A 14,557-nucleotide genomic window follows, 5' to 3' on the forward strand; every position below is an offset into this window, starting at 1 on the left:
GAACAGTCCATCCACCTACTTCAAGGGACCATTCAGGGAATTACAGAACCTTACCCAGGTTCCAGCTTCAGTACTAACATAACTCCTTGCCAGCTACCAGAAAGTATCACCCATGGATCTCATCCAGAGACAGAACAGGATGCCTGCTCTGATACCAATTGAAATTCTGGTGTAGTTAGTATTCAGATGTTCTACTTCAAGTCATGACATCTGATCTAACATTGTACCTAATACAGCAAGACAGTTATTACACTCTGTACTAGTGTGCACCCTTTCACATTGTCACATCCTCTCCTTCTATGTCATCCTAGAATGGAGGAACACTTAGTTATGTGCACCATAACATTCACTACTGATGTTTTCCTACACAGTTATCAGCACGATGTCTCATCTTCTGTTTTGGACATCATCTGTTACATTGTTCCAGTTTGTTGGTCATGTACTTGTATTTCCTAGATTAAAGGTTGTAACAAGTTAAACTAATCTCCACTTATTAAGGAGCTAACAAATAGATTATTTGTTAGGTTCATTAATTGTAGCTTAGTTGTTAGTTTCCTAGATTTCAGATCAGCTGGTGGATTCCTGAAGAATAGCCTGAGAAAAATCCTGAAACAGAAAAATTAACCATCCAACAATATAGCATAAGCTGTCAGGAATGAATGTCACAACATTCCGTCTGACATCCAAGTCCAGAACCATATGCTCAGTCTGTTTAGTTCCTGAACACAGACTGCTAAATTTGCTGTACTGTAAAAGACCAACCAGTCTCTACTTCAGTATCAGCTTACTGGAAGAACTATCAAGACATCCAGTTTGACAATTTCACACTGCTCTTTTGGCCAGGTCTGATATGCTTTTTAAAACCAGACTTCACTACATACTGAACTGAATTCATCAGCTTATTAAACAGTATGTGCTGTTGTTGATGAATGTCAAAACATTCTGATTGACATTCCAACAGAAGGCTATGTATCAGGTTTGTTATTAACTTGATTGGCAGACTGTAACACAACCTGAATTATGGCAGACATGATTATAACATGCAGTAGGTAAACAAACACAGGAAATTGTTAACCCAGTTCAGTCCAACATGACCTACATCTGGGGGCTACCAAGCCAGGAAGAAGATCCACTATTAGTAGTATCAATTCAGAGTTAAACTCCCCCGTTTACAACTCATCACTTAATCCCTACCCAATGCAATCTATACCTAGGAACTCCTAGATAGAAACCTCCAGTTTCCATTCCTATCACTACAAATACAATGTAATGTGCAAACACGTTGAACTTGCTTCACAGCTTCATTCAAGAACATAATCACTCTTGCCTACAGGCTTTGAGTGACAAACACTCTCAGGTTTACCACTGAGAGACACATGGTAACCTTCCCACAGATTGGGAGGTTTACCTTACACACACCCTTAAAAATTCATTCTAAGAGGCTTACAAAAACTAGATTACAATCAGCTATTTATAACCTAATCACCCAACTGGATTTGGGCCTTCAGAAAGTTGCAGCAGACTTGTTCTTTGCTGTTGCAACTTCAGCAGAAAAATTCTGCTACAAACAAGGTCTTCAAGTTCCTAATCTCTCTCCATATATATCTCCATATTTAGAGCCTATATATATTCTGAATTAGTCTTCAAGGCCTCCACATGGGAGTTAGGATATTCACCAGATATCCTTGCTGATCCCATGACATATACTGAATTAATTAATTCAGTTTCCTACACATGTGCGATGTCACAGACCTGACGTCGTGACATCGTACATGACATGTTGGTCCAGATGTTGAATTTCTTCAACCCAACATATTAAAACAACAGAGATGATTACATTATTTGTTTTCTAAAGTTACTGCCAATCCTAAGGAATCAACAGGAACCATTGTCATGCTTGCTTTCATCTTCATCTAGCCACTTCAATGGGCATAGGGGCCTCCTATGAGCCTTGGATCATATGACTGCTTAAGCTTCAAAACAAAACAAGTTAGTGACATATTTTTGTGCTTTTGGTTAGTAAACAAAATAAGAAAAGCAATAATATAAAATTAAAGCATGCTTGGTGGTCTCAAACCAACTCACACAAGTCCCAACCCTAGGGTAAGGAACCAAGATGCTATGATCCTTGAGGCAAATGCTATGAGCAATGTTATGATGCCATGAGGGATCTTAGGGTCAAAATTAGGGTCTTACACCTACGTACCATCACAAAGGAGGATCAAAACATCGTAGTTCGTGGTAAAAATTTCAAAGATTGGTGAATTGATTTTAATCAAAAGCCTTAAGGTCTTTTGTTATCAAAGGGAGAAAACTTAACCTAAACCAACAATCCATCATGCGAGGAAGGATTCAACATGCTAGTGAGGGGTTAACCCTATAATAAGCATGGAAGGCTTATAATCCAACACTAAGGATGAGGTGAGATTTACATCAACCACTATGATAACTCAAACCTATGACTAATGTTTTTGAAAAGGTTTTAACACGTGGCCATTGGAACCACAAAAACAACTTGAAATGGGTTATATTTACAAGTTAAATTTATTTACAAAATGAGGTCAAAGTTGGATTAAAGTTTATTTACAATGAGTATTTATGAAAATGGTTTTGAAAAGTCAAAGGCCTAAGGCCTAGGTTTCTAATTTGAAATAAAGTCAAAGTTTTGAAAATGATTTTTGGCTTGGTTAGAGGGGGGAGAAGAGAGAAGGGTTATTCCTAAAGCATACAAAGATAAGAGGGGAAAGATAACCCTTGGAATTCCTTTTCTTGGAGTCATAGAGATGACTCAAGATGCTATTTTCCTTTGGATTTAGCACACAAAACAAGCACTCAATAATTTGAATTCAAGCTCCTAGGATCTCCATTTGGCTTGGCTCTTAACTTGGCTACTCATGACAATGGTCCTCTTTTCACAATCTTAAGATGAGGTTCCTATCACACAAAAGCACACATCAAAAAGCTCACAACATAATAAAGGGAATGGACAAAGAATAAGTTTGAGGAGAAGTCCTTTGAGGTCAACTTTGAATTTTAGCATTCTAAAGGCATGAGGCCTAGTTGCTCTTCAACACATTTTTAATTCTAAAGACATGAGGCCTAGTTTCTCTTGAACTCCTTTAAGCATGGTTAAATCCTAATTCTAAGTCCTTTCTCCTTTTGCATTTTGGTTCACATCAAAACAAACACAAAACAACACAAAATAGCAATATATTTATATACAATAATGGGCTCAAATGAGCAAAAGAAAAAGGACATAAACATAAAATATGTGCTCAAGTGAGCAAAAATGAAAATCAAGATGAATAATAAGCAAGAAATAAATGACATTAAAAGTAAATGACAAGAATTTAAAAGCTCAAATTAAACTTAGTAGTTAGTAGAGTTATGTTAGCTTGTCATAAGACAATGTAGCGCTATGTTAAGCAATCGTAAGTGGACTAATATTGTAGCCACACCTATCTGAGGCCGGTCAATAAGAATGTAGGAAAAGAACACAAGTTAGAGATCATGACTAATAAGCCAAGCTCCATAAACTTGCCATGCCAAACAAAAGGGGAAGGGCCTTGTATTGACTTTTGGTTATTTGCTTGACCAAGAAGTAACCTATCTTTGACACAAAATAACTCACTTGATCATGGATCAAGTTGAATTTGGTTTGGATCAAAGAAGGTTAAAGTTCTATTTGTCAAGACCAACCTCAAGACTTTAACTTATTGGCCATTGAGGGAAAGAAAGGGATGAGGATGAAAGGGAGGGGGGAAGGGGGTAAGAAGACAACAACTAATCCCAATTGATCAAGGGATAACTCATCCTTGATCAAATTCATTCAACTTTCTAGGTGAATGTAGCACCTCAAATTTGCACCTCCCATTTTGTATATACATTTTCATTTTAGGTCACTAACATCTCATTATCATTGCATTAACATTACAATATCATTGCATCTCATGTTACATCTCATCAGTCAAGACTGGTTAGGAGCTTCAGTTGTGCAAGCAAGCAAGTGCATTTTCTATGGAATCAAAGCCCTAGGGTTGGTGTAATGAGTTCATGTGACCCAAGGATCATTTTGAAGTGATTTGGTCAAGCATTGAAGGCTCAAGGTTCATCAGTCAATGATCAATTCATCTGAAACCCTAGAAAGTCAACAAAAGTCAACTGTCAATTCAACCATGGATTTGGAGGTGGGAGATGGTTAGAGATGCCTAATTCATGTTCAAATAAGTATCATTTGACATTTCAAACATCAACATTGAAGAATTTGAGGTCAGATCAAGACTTTCCAAAAATAGTAAGTGACCTGTAATTTGAATTTGCCAAAAATGGAAAGGTTTTCTACTCAAGATTACATCACCAAGAAAGCTTCAAATGAAATTTTGTCCAACAAGAAAGTTGAAGATCTTGCTCTCCCATTTCCAAAAAGTCCAAGATCATGGATTTCTCATGTGTGGTTGAAGAGATATGGATCAATCATGGTCAAGTGAACTCCATATGCTTCACATTTTATTCCATCCATCTCCACATGCTTCTTCATGTTTTTTTTGTTTTTTTTCTCACTTCCAAAATTCATAAATAATTGATAAATGCTCCAAAAAATATGAGGATTTTTGCATTGCCTTCCTTATTGTGTCTAGATTTTTTTGGTTATTTTTTCATAAATTGTGCATGGCTGGAAAATTATTTTGCCTAGGGTTAATGTACATGTGTCCATTCTTGACCTTACCTTTCCATATCTTTTGTGAAATGATGGTTGTTTATCCAATGCCTATGAAATTTGACATGTTGAAACTAGACATCTTGCTTGAAATTATGGTGTTGAGTTTGTATTTTTATCATGTGCCATTGCTGTTTTATGATCATGTTAGGGTAGGTGTGACAATTGGTGTCACACCTTGTGATGTCCAGCTTGATTAATTTGTTTTCCATGCCAAATGAATTCCAATTGATGTGGTTTTTTGTATTATGCTTGATATGGATGTTGTGAATGCTCATGATTTTTTGTGGAATTTTTGGATTGATTTCTGATTTGATTGAGATTGTTCATGCTGGATGGTCATTTGTGAGCTTTTGAATTGCTTTGAACTTCATTTGTTTGTGAAATACTTGTGGTTTATCCTATGGATGTGAAACTTTGCATACTCTTTCGAGACATGTTAAAGATTGTTTTGGCTCTGGTTTGAGGTTTTTACCAATTACCATTTCTGTTTTAGGCTTGTGCTAAGTTGGTGTACTATTTGGTGTCACATATATGCTTGTATTGTTTGCCTTGCCTTATACAATTTGATTACCATGTCTAATGTTGCCCAATTGCCTTGATTTTTTGTATGTTAATCATGTTGTATGTTCTGTTTAACCATGAATTTTGTTGAGATTAATTGAATCATTTTTGAATTAATGTGCATTTGTTCATTCTGATGTCACAATGTGCTTTCAACTTGCATACCTTGCCATACTTGATTCATGAAATGATATTGGTGAATGATAATCATATGAGACCTTTTGGATTGTGTTCTTGATTGATTGAAGTTGATTCATGTTAAATTTCATGTTCTGTTTTGAATTTTTTCTCCATCTTTGACCCTAGGCCCTGACCTAGTGGTTTGTAACTCACAGTTGAGCTTTGATTTCAGGTTTACACTTCCAAGTCCATAGTTGATGATGATTTCTCACTTGAGCATTGATGTTTGCTCTAGAAGTTGACTAATTTGAAGGTGTTTTGTAGGTTGATGCCAAGTTATTTGTGTTGTGCCCATTGGCTTATGCCTTGCACATTGCTTGCTTATCTGTCTGATTGTGTGATTGACTGTCTGTTTGATTGTTTGACTTGTATACTGATTGGGTGAGATTTTTTCTCAGGTACATAAGTTGCTTGAGTTCTTTTGAACTTGCTTTTGCTTTTGCTTGGTTGCTTAACCATTTGAGGTATAACTCTCTGACTTCATGTAGTCTGGAAGACCTGTCCTGTTACTTGGGCAGGCACCTGTCTGAAGCCCTCCTTAAGAGGCAATGCTTGTGTATGTTTATTTTTGTGCCAAGCAGGAAAAGTCCTTTGATAAGGCAATTGGCAGATAAAAGAGATGTGCAATCCATCTCCTGCTATTCAGTGTGTCATCCACTTTGCTCACACACCTTGTGTTGATGCATTGGGGATATTAACCCAAGATCATGTTGTGTCAGTCATATGTGGAGAAGAGTTCCTACTTTCTGAACTCCCACACTATCATTTGTCTGAAGCTCTCCCAGGCCAGGGATAAGAGCTGTGAGGTTTTACCCTCACTTCCCATTTCATCTGCTTCACCCTAACTCTCAATGTTAGGGTTAAGATCTAACTACACCCGATTTCAGTTGGCTTGTGTTTCACAGTCTAACCTCGTGTGAGCCCACTTTGTTTGTATATAGTGTGTGCTAATTGTGTGTATGTTTGCTTTGCCTGTGCTGTTTAGGATAGCTTGCTCCCTGTGCAAGTTAGATAGAAACCTTAACTTAGGGATCGTATGCATGACAACTTCTAGGCTCGAGTCGTAGTCTCCCTAGTAGTTTGTGTCTCCCTTTGTATCTGGTTAGGCTAGTCCTTTTTCCCTGCGTAGGGGAACTACGTCGCCCTGATCCTCATACCAGATGAGGTACGTCGGCAGGAGATGAGCTGATCTCTTCGGGCGCCCTTTTTCTTTTTCAACCCTTTGTGTTGGGTTGGAGTCTGACGTAAGTCCAGCGATTGGCAGTTGGTTTCCTGTGTCTGGTTAGTTTTGTTTGGAGTCTGACATAAGTCCAGCGATTGGCAGTCGGCTTCCTGTGTGTGTGTTTGTTGGTTCGGAGTCTGATGTAAGTCCAGTGATTGGCATTCGGTTTCCATGTTTGCTTGTTTGTGTGGAGTCTGACGTAAGTCCAGCGATTGGCAGTCGGTTTCCTGTGTTGGTTTTGTTTTGCGTGCGTTAGCCGAGCTACGAGTGCTCTGATTCTTCTCCTGTCAGAGAAGATACGTATGCATAGGATGCGACATCCTAGCGAGCATGTTTTCCCCTGCCCGAACTACGTCGACTCTGATGTTTGTGCCTGACAGACTACGTAGGCCCAGGATGCGATATCCTGCCGAGTTAGTTTCTTTTGTCGTTCCTGTGTCTCTTTCCAGCCTGTATGTGCAGTTTGTGTCTGAGCAATTTTTAGCAACTTTTCTTCTATTCTTTCTGAGCGTGGATCCCGTCGAGTACGACGGATGCGTAGGGGTGCTAATACCTTCCCTTCGCATAACCGACTCCCGATCCCATCTCTCTTTGGTCGCGAGACCATGTCTTTTCCAGGTTTACTTCCAGCGTTTCCTTTCCCTCTTTGGGATAAATAACGCACGGTGGCGGCTCTGTTGTTTTGTTTTCCCGCCGGTTTTCCGCGTAATGCGACAGCTGGCGACTCTGCTGGGGAAATAGAGAAGTTGACCTCTTGCTGGTCCATCTTCCTTAAGCGAGTCTCTCCTAGGGCTTTCTAGGATAGGGTTTAGGTTGCTTGAGTTGCTCTATTTATTGCATTTATGATTATTGTGTTGTGTATATATTTGCATAAATGTTTGCATGCATCATACTATCATTGTGTTGTCTTCTGTACAGTTGGTTCCTCTGTTTGGGGTGGGTGTTCTGAGTGAGGCTAAAACCCAGGCCCAAGTATACACCTAGGATTAGTGTGGTCTCACGTTTCCTCACTTGCTTTATCAGCATGTTGTTGCAATGTGACATACCACAACCGGACGAGGTTCATTTGAGAGAGTCCTTCCGTTTGGAGTTATTCCACTAAGGTTGGGTTATCTCATCTGAGCTATTGACTTCGGTGACCGTTCTTTCCCGGATTTTTTGGTTTAGATGATCTCAAGAGAGCTACAACGGCACACCCGAAAGGGCAAACCCGTTGAGTATCTTTGCCCGATTGTCGAGACCATTGTCCGCCTTAGGGTGACCTTGTTAGAATTCACCTGTGAGGGGAGGGTTTGATTCTTGCAAGTACATGTTTCTGCCAGTGATGCTGTGTTGGTGACCTTAAGCCGGATTTTTGGATCTTTATTTCTGGACGCCGGAGGTTTGACCCTGGTATTGATCAGAGGGTTCCGTTTATTTCGGATCCCTGGGCTGGATTTGAGGGTACTTGCTCAGATGGTGATTTGATTCTGAAGTGTGGGTTCAGACGGCTTTGGGTTTCAGATGAATTTGTGGTTCCGAGTTCAAGCCAAAGCTTTGATCCTGAGCTCCGAGATACACAGCCAGCCAGTCCTGCATGCATGCATTTGCATCATTCCCATTTTGCATTCATCTACATTTAACCCATGTCTATCCGTACTCAGGGTCCATTTTTAATTAGGATCCTGGTCGAGAGACATCCGGATGTCAGAATGTTGTTGTTGAAATATTATCCGTCTCAATGAAGCTAGAATCAAAGGACATTCCTCATACGGATAGACATTGCATGTGTGAGTCATACTAACCTATTTGTTGTTTTGTAGGTGTCAATGTCTAACTGGTGCGCATAGCTCTTCCGTTCAGATATCCAGCCAGACTCAACAAATCCAAGCTGATGGATCCGCCCAACGCCGACATTCTCGAGTTGAAAGAGATGATGAGAGAGTTGTTCAAAGTCGTGCAAGGGATCGCCTTGGGGCAGAAAGCAATGGCTGAGAGGTTGGAGAGGATTGAAAAATGGCTGATAACGGAGAAAGTTCAGGGAAAGGCTCTGGCATCCGTAGTAAAGAGGCCCTCTGGCAGTGGTCAGCTCAAGAAGGAGGTTGAATTAGGGGGTGTGCAGGCCAAAAAAGAGCGCGGTAAGGATCGTTACCACCCTTATGCTGCCATTGCAACCACTCCTGTTGGTAATCCATCGGTACCACAGCAACAACCACTACCTCAACAGAAGGCGCAGAAAGCTAAGAGTCACGTGAAGAAGGGGACGGATCGTCAATTTGATAAGCCACCAATGACTTATACCCTTCTATTCAAGAGGTTGAGGGATCTGGGGTTAGTTCGGCCAAGGATATTGATTCCTGTAGAACAGCGTCAGAGGCCTCCAAATTACGATGAGAATGCTAGGTGCGAGTTCCATTCAGGGGCACCAGGACATAACATTGAGGGTTGTAGAGCTTTCAAGCACGTCGTCCAGGACATGGTGGATTCTAAGGCCATCAGTTTGGCGCCAACACTGAATGTTAACGCTAATCTCGTGCTAGGTCCCGTGGGGGTGAAAGTGATGTCAAAGGACAAGAGGGGAATAGAGGTGACTGAGGGGGATCAGTTAAAAACTTCAGTGTCTGTGGTCTCAAAACATCTGATGAAGAGTGGAGCTTTCCCTAGTATTGATAACTCTTGTGCGGCCGTCGCCACAAAGGGGTATGTAGTGATGGGGGAAATGGTCCAGAGGCTGATGGAAGTAGAAAAACCATGTCAGGTTGTTGAAACCGTCAAGGTAGAGGATGCCATCTGGGCTGAGAAAGAGAAGAAGCTGTCCATTTCTTCTTACAAACAGGCCATGGCAGTGGTGAAGAACGGAGAAGCCCTAGGCTGGGGGAAGATCATAGACATTGTGGTGAAAGCGGATATGTTCGGGGTCGGCTATCAGCCAGATCAAGAGTCGTCTAGACAAAACAGAGGACGTCGTCCACCGTTCACATTCGTTAGTGCCGGAATGATGGATCCAGGTCACGCCTATACAGTGGGTGAAGAGATTGACCGTGACCGCGAGCTCGAGTCGTGGATAAAATCGTGCGTACCAGGAAACTGGAAGGCCTCCAAGATCATCACTGTCACTCATCCTGAAGTGTAGTATTTCTGTATTTCAATTCTGTTTGCATGAAAGCCATACGTTTTGCCCGAAACGTAATGGTCCATTGTAAGGGCCATCTCATGTGTTTCACTGTGCAACATTTTGCATCAGTAATAAATGGATGTTTTGTGATTAAAAGCGGTGTTCCCTGTTTTTCATTTATTTTTACAGTTTAAAAAATAAAAATGGCAATGTTTATTTTCATTTTTCTTTCCTTTTGATTCGTCTTGTTCCGACCTCAAAAGTGATTATTGTTGAATAGTATATCTTCGACAAATATTTTTATATCGTATCCACAGAGATTGGTTGATATTACCGCCGTTCTATAATCCAAATGTTGTAAGTTTAGAAAGTAACAAGGTTGTTTTGGTTGGAAAGTTACCTTGTGAGTAAATGTCACTAAAAACAGTAAAATGGTTTTAATCTAATGTAAAAGCTTGGCAAGATTGGAGTTCACTATTTCAAATGTTTTTGCTTCGTTATGATAACTATATAGATTTAAGATTATATATGATGCTCAAGTATCCTCTCAAAGTCATTTATGTCTAAATGATATTGTGATAATCACTATATTGATCCTTAGACGATCTCTCCACCTAACTATCAATAGAGCAATCTTTAATGTTTAATACCAAAGAAGAGCAATGAATAAATCTATCTCTACAACTTATTCACTACTTGAAAAGCTGTTTTATGTCAAGACTCAAATAATCTCTCTCGACAACTACTCAAATCTGGTTTTCAACTTAGGGCAAAAACAGTATTCAATACATCAACAATCTTTATCATATATATAAATCAAATGGAATACATAAACATATGAGAATAGCTACTACCTCCAATCTTGACAAAGGGAGTTTAGCTCCTCATCATCATTGTTCAAAGCAGAAAGTTAAAGAAGAAAAACTCTGTTTTTCTCTCTTACAAAAAGCTCTCAATATCAATGTGTGTATGATAATAATGTAATGTTCCAATGCCCTAGAATAATGTATTTGTTTCTAACAAAAAAGGTTGACATTTCCCTAATTGGTCATTGTCATCTAAAGCAGAAAAGCAATTCCCAGGCAGACATCAAAATGGCAATAAACTTTTCCTGCAAAACAGCACTTTTGACCCTCAGTAAGCTTGCTGGATTCGCAGCCTTCGCGGCGCGAAGGCAGTTCGCGGCGCGAACTGTTGTTTCTCCAGCTTCCTTGTTTGGCAAGCTTCCTCCAAGATGTAGTGTTGCAATCCAAGGCCTTCTTATCCCAAAATTCTACAAAACTAACAAAAATGTGAAATAACTATTCAAAACAAAATAAATTAAACCTAATTGCATTTATACAAAATAGTGAGAATAAAAGTGTGTAATTACATCAAAACTTGGTAAAAGGGACCAATAAAATGGTATAAAAAGTAGTACTAATTGGTCCCTAACAACTCTCCCCAACTTAGCATTTTGTTTGTCCCTAAACAAAAGTTTCCACCCTTACAACCAAAGTCATGACACAAAAGATTTAAACAAGAATTTATCAAGGACATTCAAATGGTTCAAAAGTGTTTGGCATCTTCTCAATTCACCTATCTCAATTCTAGACAAAGCATGAATAAGGGAAATGGTAAAGTGCAAAAATCATTCCAAGGAATTCAAAGCCATATATGTCAAAATTGAATCAAGCTTACACACACATCATGATAATGATGAATAACATGAAGGGTTACTTTCACTCATCCAAGCATTTAAATCAACAACAACTCAAATCATGCGGTTATCACAACAAGTACCAAATCATGTGAAAAATGAGAATCAAGAGGTCTTTCAAGGGTTGTAATGTGGCTTAGGTTACAAGAAAGGATATGATTAAGAGAATTCAACTAAATTGCCTATTCTAAGGGAGCATTCCCAAAGATTCACTCTACACAATTTCCCTTTCTTTGATCCCTATCTTTTCTTTTTCTTTTTCTTTTCAAATCCACACAACCATGAGCATTTCCTTTTCTTTTCTTTTTCTAATTTTTTTTTCAATGATCTATGGTTTCAAGGGTGATTTCTTTTTCTTGTTTCTTTTCATATTTTTACCCTTACATAGAAACTCACTTTTCCAAGTTTCTAATCAACTTTTCACTTTACTCTCCCCAACTTTAGATTCCAAAACCCACATTTATTCAATAATGCTCCCTACTTAGACATAAGCAAAAGGCAAAATTTTGCAAACAGCTCGGTTTGAGGTTTCGACTGATACGAAAGAAATTAGGATTCATTTATTCCACAATTTTCAATTGATTTTACAATGATCAATCAAATGAATCCTAAAATAAGCTCAAAGGGGTTTAACTAGGGATTATTCCTCACAAGGTTAGTTGATTCAAACTTTTTGGTCAAGTGGTTTTTCTCACAAACAATGCCTCTATCATTTTCAAACATTTTCACAAAAATAGATTGATGCATGATTTAGCATGATAAGAATGAGTTAAAATAATGCTCGGTTTCCCGCTTTTTAGTGTACAATGGAAAGCCTCCTCACAATTGGTTAAGTCCTAATTTGATTCAAAACTGACATATACTTCAATGAATTTATGAAATGGAATTTGCACACACCATCAAACTACTTCATGTTAAGTCTAGAAAGCGATAAAGTGTACATTGAAATGCCGACACTAATTCTTATCATCACCACTCGAAGTATCCTATGCTTCTTTCTTTGTGATCATTTCTCGGTTGCTTAAAGCTTGACTTAAGAATAAGAACAATTAAACAAAAATGTTGGTAAACCAAAATTTGATTAAAACACACTTAAATCTCAACTAGCATTCATGCAATTGTCAAAATACTAACAAAAATAAAGTGCCAAAATAAAGTTATGGTGAACTAGAGCCACCCAAAAGTACATCCAAATTCCCAAAAACAAAAACAGAAACAGAAATAGTACAAAGAAACTCAAAAATACAACAACTTTCAAATCTCCACATTCTCAATCCTCCTCCTCTTCGTCACCACCTACATTTCCAAGAACATCCTCCATCTCCTCATTTGGGTAAGCACTGCCTCCTACACCCCCCATAAAATTTGGCCTGCCCTCAGGCCAATTTGCATAAGCTGCATAATCCGCTTGCGAAGGAAAAGTACGTGCCTCTGGTGCCAGAAACGTGTTCTGGAACTGCTGCTGCATGGCATCGAAAAGAAATGATTGAGACCTCCTGGAGGCCTCAAAGCTCTCGCAATAGTAGTTGGCAAACGCCATCTGATCAAAGCCTGGGGTAGTGTGAGGTTGAGGTTGAGGTTGAGGTCGAGGTCTGGCTCGGGCTCTGGATGAAGAAGTACCAGGTGCATCAGTCTTATCATTTGGGTTTTGCAGAAACCTGTTCAGATATGAGTCATTGATCACACTGGTGATCGAGAAGTGTATTTCCTCAAGGATGGGAACATTTGCCTTACGGCACAGTCCCATGATAAGTCTTGGATAAGCGAGTACACCAGCTTTGCCACCGAAATTGGTTCCGCTTAAAACTATCTTTCTCAGTTCGCCTGCAATGAGGGCTGCGACATCCACAGACTTCCCGACCATGATGCAGTACAATAGACACCCTACGTCCATAGGAATTGTGGTGGTGTGGCTTCTTGGTCGGATATTAGTCAACAGTAGCACCAGAAAAGCCTAGCTCCCAAATTAAAATTTTCTCTTTTCCATAATTTCGGATGTCCTTGATAATTTAGTTCGTAGGATTTTCCGCTGAGACATAGGGTAGCATTGACCGCTTCCAGATTCCACCTGTTAGCTGCCTCCATGGTACTGTACTCACAACACTCACCCTCTCCGAGAGTTAAGGGATTACCCAGATAAGAATTAATGTCATCCCTTCCAAAGGAAACGATCTTGCCCCTTACCCTGGATCGGTAAATGAAAGTCGTACCCTCCTCGCGATGCATAGCATTCGCATAAAATTCTCGAACAATATCGTAGTTGATTGCTGCTTCTGGTTCGCATAACTTAATCCACTTTCGTTGTTCAAAAGCCGCAACCACGCTATGATACACCCCGGTTGGAGCTAGCCGAATAAACCTCTCAGGCAAAATGGTTCTCTTGATGAGGCTCTCAAATCGTGCCTCGTGTTCATCACTAATGAACTTCCTGAATGAATGGGCTTGAGGAGGTGTTGTGGTTTTAGTTCTTTTGGACATCTGCAATCAACACCAGAACAACCACAGAACAAACATGAACAGGATCAACAAACAATCAACACAAAAACATGGTGCTGGAATTCACAGTTCGCGGCGCGAACTCTACGAATCCAGGAAATCTCCCAGAGCTTCCTAGGGTTCCACAAATGGGGAGTAATCTACTCCCAATCAATCAAAGTTCTAAACTCTACCCTAATCCTATTCTAAATCAAACATGCAAAGCGATTTTAAGCGGTAATCAACAGAAAAATTTGATTTCTAACCAACCCTAACGAAAAACCCAAAAGGGATTGGAAAAGAGAAATTTAAGAGCACATACCTTTTGAATCACTTAATCTTGCTAGCAATTGAAGATTTGACAAATGGGAACTGAAGAATTTTAAGATTCCGTGGGATTTTGAGAGTGGGGTGAAAGCGCGGCAAAGTTGGTTTGAAATGAGAAATGTTTGAAATGAGAAAAGAAATGACCTAAACAGAATTTAAGTGACTCTGTCACGCAGTGTTCGCGGCGCGAACAGGGGGTCGCGGCGCGAACTGCACAAAACAGAACTCACTCAAAATTTTTCATTCAGTTCGCGGCGCGAACTGCAAAAAACAGAACCC

Source organism: Lathyrus oleraceus, chromosome 2, assembly GCF_024323335.1.
Source record: "Lathyrus oleraceus cultivar Zhongwan6 chromosome 2, CAAS_Psat_ZW6_1.0, whole genome shotgun sequence".
Classification (NCBI taxonomy): domain Eukaryota; kingdom Viridiplantae; phylum Streptophyta; class Magnoliopsida; order Fabales; family Fabaceae; genus Lathyrus; species Lathyrus oleraceus.